Consider the following 11,407-nt stretch of genomic DNA (forward strand, 5'->3'; position numbering starts at 1 on the left):
TTCAAATTTTATAACGTTGGCTCAGGTGTAACTGATTACACCATATTGGGTAATCGATTACCACTGAACCAGTGGCAGAAAACATTGCATTCTTTCATGGAAATTTTCTATGGAGCGTGTCCTTGAAGCATGACATCCTTTCATGTATCATAACCATTTAGATAGGTGTCTAAGGGTTATATATAACACATTTTTGCAGAATTTGAACACATCTCCTTTCTCACAAAGTATTTTCAAACAATCTTCTTCTTTCATCTTTTCAAAATTATTTCAAGTATTCTTGATCAAATTTTCTGGTGAAACTTTTTACAAATTTTTTATTCACATTCATATAGTTTCATCCATATCATCATTAGAGCACTTGTTTGTCATACAGAAGTTTGATTACTTTAAAGGAGAAGATCAATCAATAGATTGATAGATTATTCCATTTGTCAAAAACTTATAAAAAACTCATACTGTTGCTTTGTCCTTGTTGTCCAGGATTGTTGGAAACAAGAGGTTCATTAAAAGGGAGGATTGTTCTCTTTTTGAACTTAGTGAAAAATCCAAGAGGACTATTCTTGGTATGATTGTTAGTGTCTTCATAGAAAGACTAGGAAGAGTCTTGTAAAAGTCATAACAATAGTAAAATCTCTTTCATATTGAAAGGGGACTAGAGTACTCTCGATCTGTGAGGGGAACCAGGATATCTCTTTGTGTTCTTTACTTTCTGCACTTTACCGTTCATTATTTAACCTAACCAGAAAAGAAAGAACAAAGTTTTCATAAAACCGGAAAAAGTTTTCAAAGAACCTAATTCATCCCCCCTCTTAGGCGCTACTCAACTTACAATTGGCATCAGAGCAGGTTATTGGTAACTTGCTCCTCTGATCCAGAAGATGGCTTCCGCAAGCGTAAACCCGATTTTCAAAGATGGCGGTAGTAGCAACAAACCACCTCTATTTTCTGGAGAATATTTTGACTTCTGGAAAATCCACATGAAAGCATATTTAGAAGCACAAGGAGATGGTATATGAAAAACCGTTGAAAATGGTCCGCATAATCCTATGAGTGTGGTCAATGGTGTTGGCACTCCGAAGGTTAAAAGTTCATATGATGAAGACGATAAGAAAAGAATACTCAATGAAAATAAAGATATCAATATTCTTAAAAGTGCATTAAGTATGGATGAGTTCTTCCGCATATCTCAATGTAAATCTGCTAAAGAAATATGGGACACTTTGGTGGAGACTCACGAAGGAACCGCTGAAGTTAAAAGATCCAGATTAAACACATTAAGTCAAGAATATGAAATGTTCAGAATGTAGCCCAGATAATCCATTGTTGCATTACATAAAATATTTGTTCACTTGACGAATCATTTAATTGCTCTCGGAAAAACATTTACAAATGATGATCTCAACCTTAAAGTGCTAAGATCCTTGACTAGAGAATGGCAACCAAAAGTAACAGCCATATCAGAGAAGAAAAGTATTTCTACTATGACGTACGCATCATTATTCGAAAAACTCCAAGAACATGAACTTGAACTTGGAAGACTTGAAAAACATGAAAGTCAAGAGAAGAAATCCAAAGGAATTGCTTTAAAGGTAGATTCAAAGGAAGATAAAGACGATGGTGCACCGAAGGAAGATGAAAATTTCATGCTCATTGTTAAAAGGCTTGATAAGTTTTTTGGTAAAAATGACAAATCCTTTTATGCAAAAAGAAATAAAAATTTCAGGAAAAGGGAGGCTTCCATATCTACGCAAGATGTCACATGCTATGAATGTATAAAGCCGGATTATCCAAAACTCTCAAATAAAGGTGGCTTTAAAGGCAAGAAGGAATTCAAGAATAAAAAGGCGTATGTTGAATGGGAAGATAATGAGATAAATTCTTCATCCGGATCGGAAAGCGACGCATGTGCAAATTTAGCATTAATGGCTTCACACCATTCAGACGATGATGAATATGAGGTTAGTAGTAATTTTTCTATTTTTGATAGTGATGCACAAGGTGCTATAAATGAAATTCTTAAAGAATGCAAAATTATGTATAAAACAATATCATCTCAAAAGAAAATAATTTCATCTCTAGAAGAAAAAGTCGTGACAATTGAAAAAGATGTCGATGATGAAAAACAAAAGATGATTAGTGAAAAACAGAATTTTGTATGTAAAAATTGTGAATCACTTTCTTTCCAAATTGTCCAATTAAAAAGGGTTCTTGAAAGGTATGAGAAAGGACAAATTGGGTTGGAAGGTGTCCTTATCCAACAAATATATTCCAATGACAAAAGTGGACTTGGTTATTCAAAGTTTTCCAAACCAAGTTCTAGTAAAACTATCTTTATTAAAGCTAATGACCAACCAAACAAAGAGAAAGTGAACAAGCCAAAAGATGTTCATCACTATCCTAAAAGAAAAAGATTTTCTAAAAAGAAATCTTATGTTCCTAGATATAGAAGCAACTTTGAAGCAACTTATTTTTATTGTGGAATAGTTGGTCATACTCCTAATGCATGCTATATTAGAAATTTTAGCATAGCAAGTGGGCATTATGTAATGGTAAAGAAAGTTACTCATTATGAAGGACCCAAATCAATTTGGGTACCTAACAAAACATAATTTGTGTTTTGTAGGTATGCTTGAAAACCATATCAAACCTTTGGTATCTTGATAGTGGTTGTTCCAAGCATATGACGGGAGACATTAACAAATTTTTAAATCTAGAATTAAAGGCCAAGGGTTATGTCACATGTGGTGATAACAACAAAGGGAGAATTCTTGGTATAGGCAAAGTTGGAGCACCACCTTTCACATCCATTGAAGATGTACTTTATGTCGAAGGACTAAAGCACAATCTTCTAAGTATTAGCCAACTTTGTGACAAAGGCTTCAAAATCAAGTTCACCAAGGATGAATGCTTGATTGAAGATGAAGTCTCACATGAGGTAAAACTCAAAGGTACGAGATTTAATAATATATTTATGATTTCCCTTGATGATGTGTCTTTGAAGGTAAAATGTCTTATGGCAAATAATAATGAGTCATGACTTTGGCATAAAAGATTCGCTCATATTCATATGGAACATTTGAATAAACTTATAAAGCATGATCTTGTTATTGGTTTTGCTAAGATAAAATTCGTCAAAGATAGATTATGCGATGCATGTCAAAAGGGAAAACAAACCAAATCAACTTTCACATCAAAGAATGTGGTGTCCACTACAAGGCCACCACAATTGTTGCATATGGACTTATTTGGTCCATCAAGAACAAGAAGCTTCGGAGGTAATGTATATGCTTTAGTTATTGTTGATGATTTCTCTAGATACACTTGGACTTTCTTCTTAGTGCAGAAAAGTGATGCATTCAAGGCGTTCAAGAAATATGCAAAGCAAATTCAAAATGAGAAATCTCTAACTATTTCCTCCATAAGAAGCGACCATGCTGGAGAATTCCAAAATGCCTCCTTCGAAGAGTTTTGCGAAGAACATGGAATATTTCATAATTTCTCGGCACCAAGGACTCCTCAACAAAATGGAGTGGTGGAGAGAAAGAATAAGACACTTGTGGAACTTGAAAGAACACTGCTTAGCGACTCAAATCTTCCAAAGTATTTTTGGGCGGATGCAATAAGCACGACATGCTATGTAAGTAATAGAATTATTATTAGACCTATCTTGAAAAAGACACCTTATGAACTCTTCAAAGGAAGGAAACCAAACATCTCTTACTTTCACATCTTTGGATACAAATGCTTTATCCTCAACAATGACAAAGATAATCTAGGTAAGTTCGACGAGAAGTACGATGAAGGTATATTTATTGGATATTCTCTTACTAGTAAAGCTTATAGAATATATAATAAAAGAACTTTAACTATTGAAGAATCTATGCATGTTTCTTTCAGTGAAACTAACCCTCCCGAGGAGGATATTGTTTTGTGTGATAATGATGTTGATGATATTGTGGAAGTTCCTCAAAAAGATACTTCAAGTGGAAACAATGATAATCAACCAAAACATCAAGATGAGCAATATCAACAAAAGAAAAATGACAATGATCTACCTAAGGAATGAAGAACTCATCGAGATCATCCAATTGATAAAGTCATTGGTGATATTAGTCAAGGCGTTGCAACAAGATTAAATCTCAAAGATGCATGCTTAAATATGGCTTTTATTTCATAAATTAAACCTTCCAAAGTTGATGAAGCTTTAGGTGACGACCAATGGATGATTGCTATGCAAGAAGAGTTAAACCAATTCGAAAGGAATCAAGTTTGAGAACTTGTCCCTAGGCCAAGTGGTAAACACATCATAGGTACCAGATGGGTGTTTAAGAACAAGCTTGACGAGAATGGTATAATTGTTCGAAACAAAGCAAGATTGGTGGCCCAAGGATACAATCAAGAGGAAGGCATTGATTTTGAAGAAACATTCGCTCTGGTTGCAAGGTTAAAAGCTATCCATTTATTACTTGCTTATGCATGTTCATTAAATTTTCAGTTATTCCAAATGGATGTCAAGAGTGCATTCTTGAATGGATACATCAATGAAGAAGTCCATGTCAAACAACCCTCAGGCTTTGAATCCTTCAAGAATCCTTCACATGTTTTCAAGTTGAGGAAAGCTCTTTATGGCCTAAAGCAAGCACCTAGAGCATGGTATGATCGTCTCAGAAACTTTCTTTGTGAAAAGGGATTTGAAAAAGGTAAAATTGACAAGACCTTGTTTATTAAGAAATTAAAAGGTAACACTTTATTGGTTCAAGTCTACGTTGACGACATCATATTCAGCTCAACAAATAAAGAAATGTGTGAAGAATTTTCATTAATGATGTAAGGAGAATTCGAGATGTCCATGATGGGTAAGATGAACTATTTTCTTGGACTCCAAATTAAGAAACTAAAGGATGGCATCTTCATCAACCAATCAAAGTACTGAAAAGAGTTGCTGAAAAGATTCGACATGGATAGTTGCAAGTCAATGTCTACTCCAATGGGATCCAGATCTTATGTTGATCAAGATGAATCAGGTGTTTCGATTGATATCATAAAGTATCGAGGTATGATTGTTTCCTTACTTTATATGACGGTAAGTTGTCTTGATATAATGTTCAGTGTGTGTCTTTGTGCGTGTTTTCAAGCCAATCCAAAGGAATCGCATCTCACCGCTGTTAAAAGGATCATGAAGTATCTCAAAGGAACAACAAATGTCGGCCTATGGTATCATGAAGGTAGTATTTGCAATTTAGTTGGTTATTCTGACGCTGATTATACAGGAAGTAAAACTGATAGAAAAAGCACTAGTGGTACATGTCACATTCTTGGAAATGCATTAGTATAATGGGCTTGCAAGAAACAAGCATGTGTTGCTCTTAGCACTGCCGAAGCGGAATACATAGCAGCAGGTAGCTGTTGTGCTCAAATACTTTGGCTTAAGCAACAACTTCGTGACTACGGACTCGATCTTGGATGCATTCCTCTACGTTGTAACAACACAAGTGCGATAAACATTACAAAGAATCCGGTCATGCACTCAAGAACCAAACATATTGACATTCGACATCATTTTCTTTGTGATCATGTGCTTCAAGGAGATGTCGAAGTCACATTTGTAGATACTCATAATCAACTCACCGACATCTTCACAAAACCATTGGCACAAGACCGTTTTACAAAATTCGAAGGGAACTTGGGATTTTAGATGATTGTGACGTTTGATTCTTCAAAAAACTAATCAATTCAAATACAAAGGTGCAGTCTCTTCTTACTCAATATCTTTTATTTGGAAATATATATGTGTTTTCTTAGATGAGTTTGAAGAAAAAGTTAATTTTGTGTGTCTTTACAATGTTTGTATTACTTGTTTGCCTCGCATAAAGTTGCCAAAGGATACGTTAGAACATGTGAAATTATTGATGTGTTAAATTTCATTGCATTGTGATCTTGGTGAAGTTACTGTGGAGGTAATCGATTACCACCTTGGGTGTAATCGATTACATCCCTGATGTGTGATTTTCTACCGCTTCTGCTTATAAGGTAATCGATTACCACTTTGGGTGTAATCGATTACACCCCTGTTTCGTGACTCCATTTTGTCTCTATTTTATAGTGTAACCGATTACACCCCCCTGGGTAATCGATTACACCTGAGCGTTCCAAAATTCTTATTTTAATTAAATGTGTGTCTTTTGGATAAGTATTTTTATTTTTTAATATTTATACTCAGATTTTTTATACTCTTTCTTTACAACTTTCCTTTATCACTTTCCAATATCACTCTTTATCTACCCTAAACCTTCAAAGTTCTTCTCTCCCATTTATCTCCATAACCTAAACTCCATTAAACCCCACTTATAAAACTCTCTATATTTCCACTCTCTCTTCCCCAAACTCCTTTCCAAACTCCTTCCAAACCCCAAAAACTCTAACTTTTCAGCTCCCATGGCTCTATCAAGGAAACATAAAGGCAAAACCAAAATTGATGAAGGTAACTCAGAACATCAATAATCTGCTCAACATGCTTCGTCCCTCAAATCCAGGAGACTTACATTTGATTTCCGGAATCGGTCCCTTATGCCGGTGAAATATGGTAACCTCTCCTCTTTTCCTTCTCATAATTTTGATTTTCCGGAACTCTTGAGACGTCAAGGAGTGTACTCTATGGTTTCCGATTGTGGAAATTTTCACCTGGATTTGGTTAAAGATTTTTATGCAAATCTGGTTATTATTCCTGGTGTTAAGGATATCCTAACTTCTATGGTTAAGAATACTAAATTTATTTTGGATTTAGAAGCTTTTGGGAACTGTTTGGGTATTCTGTATAAGGGTCAAGCTTTTCACCATGGGTTAGTCTCGGAATGGGAAGGTTATAGTAATATGGACTATTTTTTTCACATCTGTCGTGTCTCTTAGCAAGCTATCCTTGGTAAGAAGAATCCTGCTTCTTCCCGGGTACTTTTGTTTTCAAAGAATTTGACCGTAAGTGATAGGATGCTTCATTACCCGCTTTCCTATGTTTTGATGCCTAAACACTCAAATCACTCTCAAATTGGTGATATGGAATTACAACTTATATATGCTATCAAAACCAAGATTCAGGTTAATTGGGCATATACCATCATGTACCACATGAAGCATCAACAATCCCTAACTGGAGGATTACCCTATGCTAGGATAATCTCCAAAATCTTGGAAGGATGTGGTATTAATCTGAAAAGGGAACCAAAAAAGAAGATGACTGCAAGAGAATGTGAAATCAACGCTTCAACATCGGTTTGGAATACCGGTATCTTTTTGGACATGGATGGTACATATAAATACAAGGATGAATCCTCAACCTCTTCAAATGCTCCTCCACCTTCTCTACCGGCTCTGGAAGGCGGATATTCAAATGAAGCCCTCTACAACAAAATCTGCTCAATTGAGACTACTATGATGAAGAATTATCATGAGCAAAAATTTGAAATGGCTTCTATCAAAAGACTTTTGGAGAACCTTACCAAATCCCAAAACCCGGAGATAAGTGATGAAGAAGAACGTGATGAAGATCAAGAAGAAGACGATGAAGATATGGGAATGTCGAAAAGTGACTAAAGTGTTTCTTTAAAAATAATTATGTTTTGTTTCATGTTTTCCTTTGTTATGCTGAATTTTTCTCTTTAGAATTATGTTTTTATGAACCATTTGGTGTTGTATTGAATTATGTGTGTTATGGTTATTTTTCTATCTATGTATATCTTCATGTCATTTACCTTATCATCCTACAACATATATGTGTGTTATATTGTTTTCGTCTTTCCCATCCTTTTTGCTAAAGACAAAGGGGGAGAGGATGTATTTTTGGTTGTTGTATATTTTGTCTCTCTAACAATGCAGCTAGCAAATCACTTTAAAAATCCCAATCTTAGATCAAGGGGGAGCTTCGATCAAGGGGGAGTTTTCATTTGTTAGAGAAATCAAAATTGGATCAAATTGTCAAATATAGAGTTTTCATCATCAAAAAGGGGGAGAATGTGAAGACAAGCTTCTCAAAGTGTTTTGATGAAGACATGCTCAACATATATGAATTTCAAAAAGAATGTATCAAGACTCAAGCACAAGCGTCTCTTTTAAAAGCATTTCAAAGTCTTGAAGATTGCTTTGATTCGATCAAAGTGTTAAGGTATTAAGTTCTCATTCTCTCTATGATAAGTCAAGTGCTCTAGTTTTTATCGTTCATACATGTGTTGGCTGCTTAGGTCTCTTAAACCTTTCTCTTTTGGCAGTCACCTTAATTTCAAAATGCATTATGCCTTCTGCCTGTGTGGTAATCGGTTACCAGCATTAAGGTAATCGATTACCAGCTATGCGTGCTGCCCTATAAGGCAATTTTTACAGCAAGTAATCGATTACACCCTTTTGGTAATTGATTACACAATGCACTTTTTCAAATTTTGTAACGTTGGCTCAGGTGTAACCAATTACACCATATTGGGTAATCGATTACCACTGAACCAGTGGCAGAAAACATTGCATTCTTTCATGAAAATTTTCTATGGAGTGTGTTCTTGAAGCATGGCATCCTTTCATGTATCATAACCATTTAGAGAGGTGTCTAAGGGTTATATATAACACATTTCTGCAGAATTTGAACACACCTCCTTTCTCACAAAATATTTTCAAACAATCTTCTTCATTCATCTTTTCAAAATTATTTCAAGTGTTCTTGATCAAATTTTATGGTGAAACTTTTTACATAATTTTTATTCACATTCATATAGTTTCATCCATATCATCATTAGAGCACTTGTTTGTCATATAGTTTCTTTACTTTCTTTAATTTAACGTTTATTGCTTAACCTAACTAGAAAAGAAAGAACAAAGTTTTCATAAAATCGGAAAAAGTTTTCAAATAACATAATTCACCCCCCCCTCTTAGGCGTTACTCAACTTAAATAAACATTTATAGTACTCTATAGGAACCTCTTTGAAAATCTGTGCATTTTGGCTCAAAAATGGTGTTGTTTGCAAAAGATTGGGGAGATGAGAAAATAAATGTTTTTTTTACGATTTTTATGTTTGCCAAGACCTTTGGAGTCTCATACCTACGTACCAACAAAGTGCAATGGAGGATCAAAACCTCATAGTTCGTGATAAAAATAACAAAGATGTTTGTTTTGATTCATTTTTAATGAAAAGACACTTTTTTCATTTTAAGGAGAATACTCAACTAGCCACCCACAAGTATGAGAACTTTTCATCACCATGAGAAGGGCTCCAACTTGGATAAAGATAAACAAGTATGCTACTAGCTCTCTTAAGTGGAAAAGAATTATCATCAATACTATGGGGGTAGGAGAATTATATCTCAACTATGGAAATGACTCATGTCTAAACTTTGAGAAAAGTTTTAGAAGAAAAAGTGCACAAAATAATTTGAATGAGTTCATGTATTTTTTTAAGTCTTTTGAAATTGGTCTGAATATGCTTAAGATGGATTGACATTTATTAAAAAAATATTTTTGAAAATCACTTGACAAAAGGTCAAGGTTTATTGAGAAAGTGGTTCAAGTTTGAAAACAAGAAGGTTTTGAAAAAATAGAGAGAAGGTTTTGAATATTAAAGAGGGAGAGAAGAAGAAAAGACTATCCTAGAACATAAAGTAAAAGCTAGGGAGGAAAGATCTAACCAAGAGATAACAAGCCTTATGACATAAGTCAAGCAAGAATTCCCTCATTTGGATTAAGCCTCAAGTAAACCACATAAGCAAAGAATAGTCATGTATCAGATGGAATCAAAGTACCTAAACCAAGTCTTTACAAAGAGGTCCAAAGTCAAAGGTGCTAGATGGATCCCAAGGTCTCAAGTCACAAACTCCCAAAGCAAGGGTCAAGATCTTAGTCCTAAGTCCATAGCTCCACTAAAATGCTAGGGATAGTAACCATAAGTCCATGAATCAAGAGGATCAATCATTTTTTAGGTCTTTTCTTTATTAATGTCTTTTTACAAGGAAATGAAAGTCCAAAATGGACAAAGAACAAATAACATAAGCACAAATAATATGACATGAGATGCTAAAAGTAAAGCATAAAGTAAACGACAAAAGAGTAAAAAGTATAAGATAAAATGACATTAAAGTAAATTCAAGGAAAAAATATGTTAGTAAATGTTAGTGATTAAAATGAAAGATGGTTTTGTCATCTTTTGGAGAATACTCAACTATTCACCCACAAGTATGAAAATACGAACCTCTACATCACTTATGAGAAGGGCTCCAACTTGGATAAAATCAACAAGTATGCCACTAGCTCTCATAAATGAAAAAGAGGTAATATTTTCACACAATACCATGAGGAGTAGGAGACTTACAATCTCACTTATAAAACTGACTTAATTTTAGGACAAATTTAGCGCTATGTTAAGCAATCGTAATTGGACTTATGTAGAAGTCACAACTATCTGAGAGGTCAATAATAATGTTTGTATTAATACATGCTAGAGACATGATATGCAAATCATTTTCCTAAAGCCATACCACACAAAAATAAAATAGGATGGATCAAGCACAAAGGCTGATAGGATGGTTTGTTACTTCAATCCATACTTCATAGTACTTAGGACAAACTTATGCATCAATCCAAAGTATCTTAAATGATCCATGATCAATTAGGAGGTATATTTGAAATGATGAAAGTTCATCAAATGCCAATCCATACATCATGAACAAGATGGACACAAGCCATCCAATTGATCAAGAGGAAAAGAAAGAGATGAAGAATAAGAGGACAAGAGAGATAACACCCAAATTGGATCAAAGGTTTGATCAAGTCATCATCAAAATCAATAATCTATTTTGGTGGATTAAGGTTTTCACCCCAACAACACCCAAGGTCAATTGAGTTTGATGAGACATATGATCAAAACAATCATGATCCAATATCAACAGAAGTCAACAAAGGTCAAACAAATATAAAATGCAATAAAAATGAAATAAAGTGCATCAAAAATATTTTTAAAATGAATTTTAAAATAGAAATAAAGGAGAAAATCCACAAAGTCCTTCAAAACACCAAATAAAACGCCAAGAGAATTATGGAAGGTTAGAAATAAAATAAGAGACATAAAATAAAATTTTCAGAATTTAAAAATGCAGAAAGGTATTTTTAAACAAATTAAAACAAAGGAAAAAAGATAAATTCCATGAAAAATAGAAAATTAATAAAATAAAATATGGAAAAATAAAAATCAGATGAAGAAAAATAAAAGAGAATTTTAAAAATTATTTTTGGATTTTTTGGATGTAAAATGAATTTTAAAAGAAAATGCAATTAAAAAAAATAGAAAAATAAATAAAATCAGAAAAAGACGGAGCGTTGGATCTGGCCTCATTAATTGACGTGGCAGATCCAACAATCCTCAGGTTGGGGTGCAC

Source organism: Lathyrus oleraceus, chromosome 3 (genome assembly GCF_024323335.1).
Source record: "Lathyrus oleraceus cultivar Zhongwan6 chromosome 3, CAAS_Psat_ZW6_1.0, whole genome shotgun sequence".
Classification (NCBI taxonomy): Eukaryota; Viridiplantae; Streptophyta; class Magnoliopsida; order Fabales; family Fabaceae; genus Lathyrus; species Lathyrus oleraceus.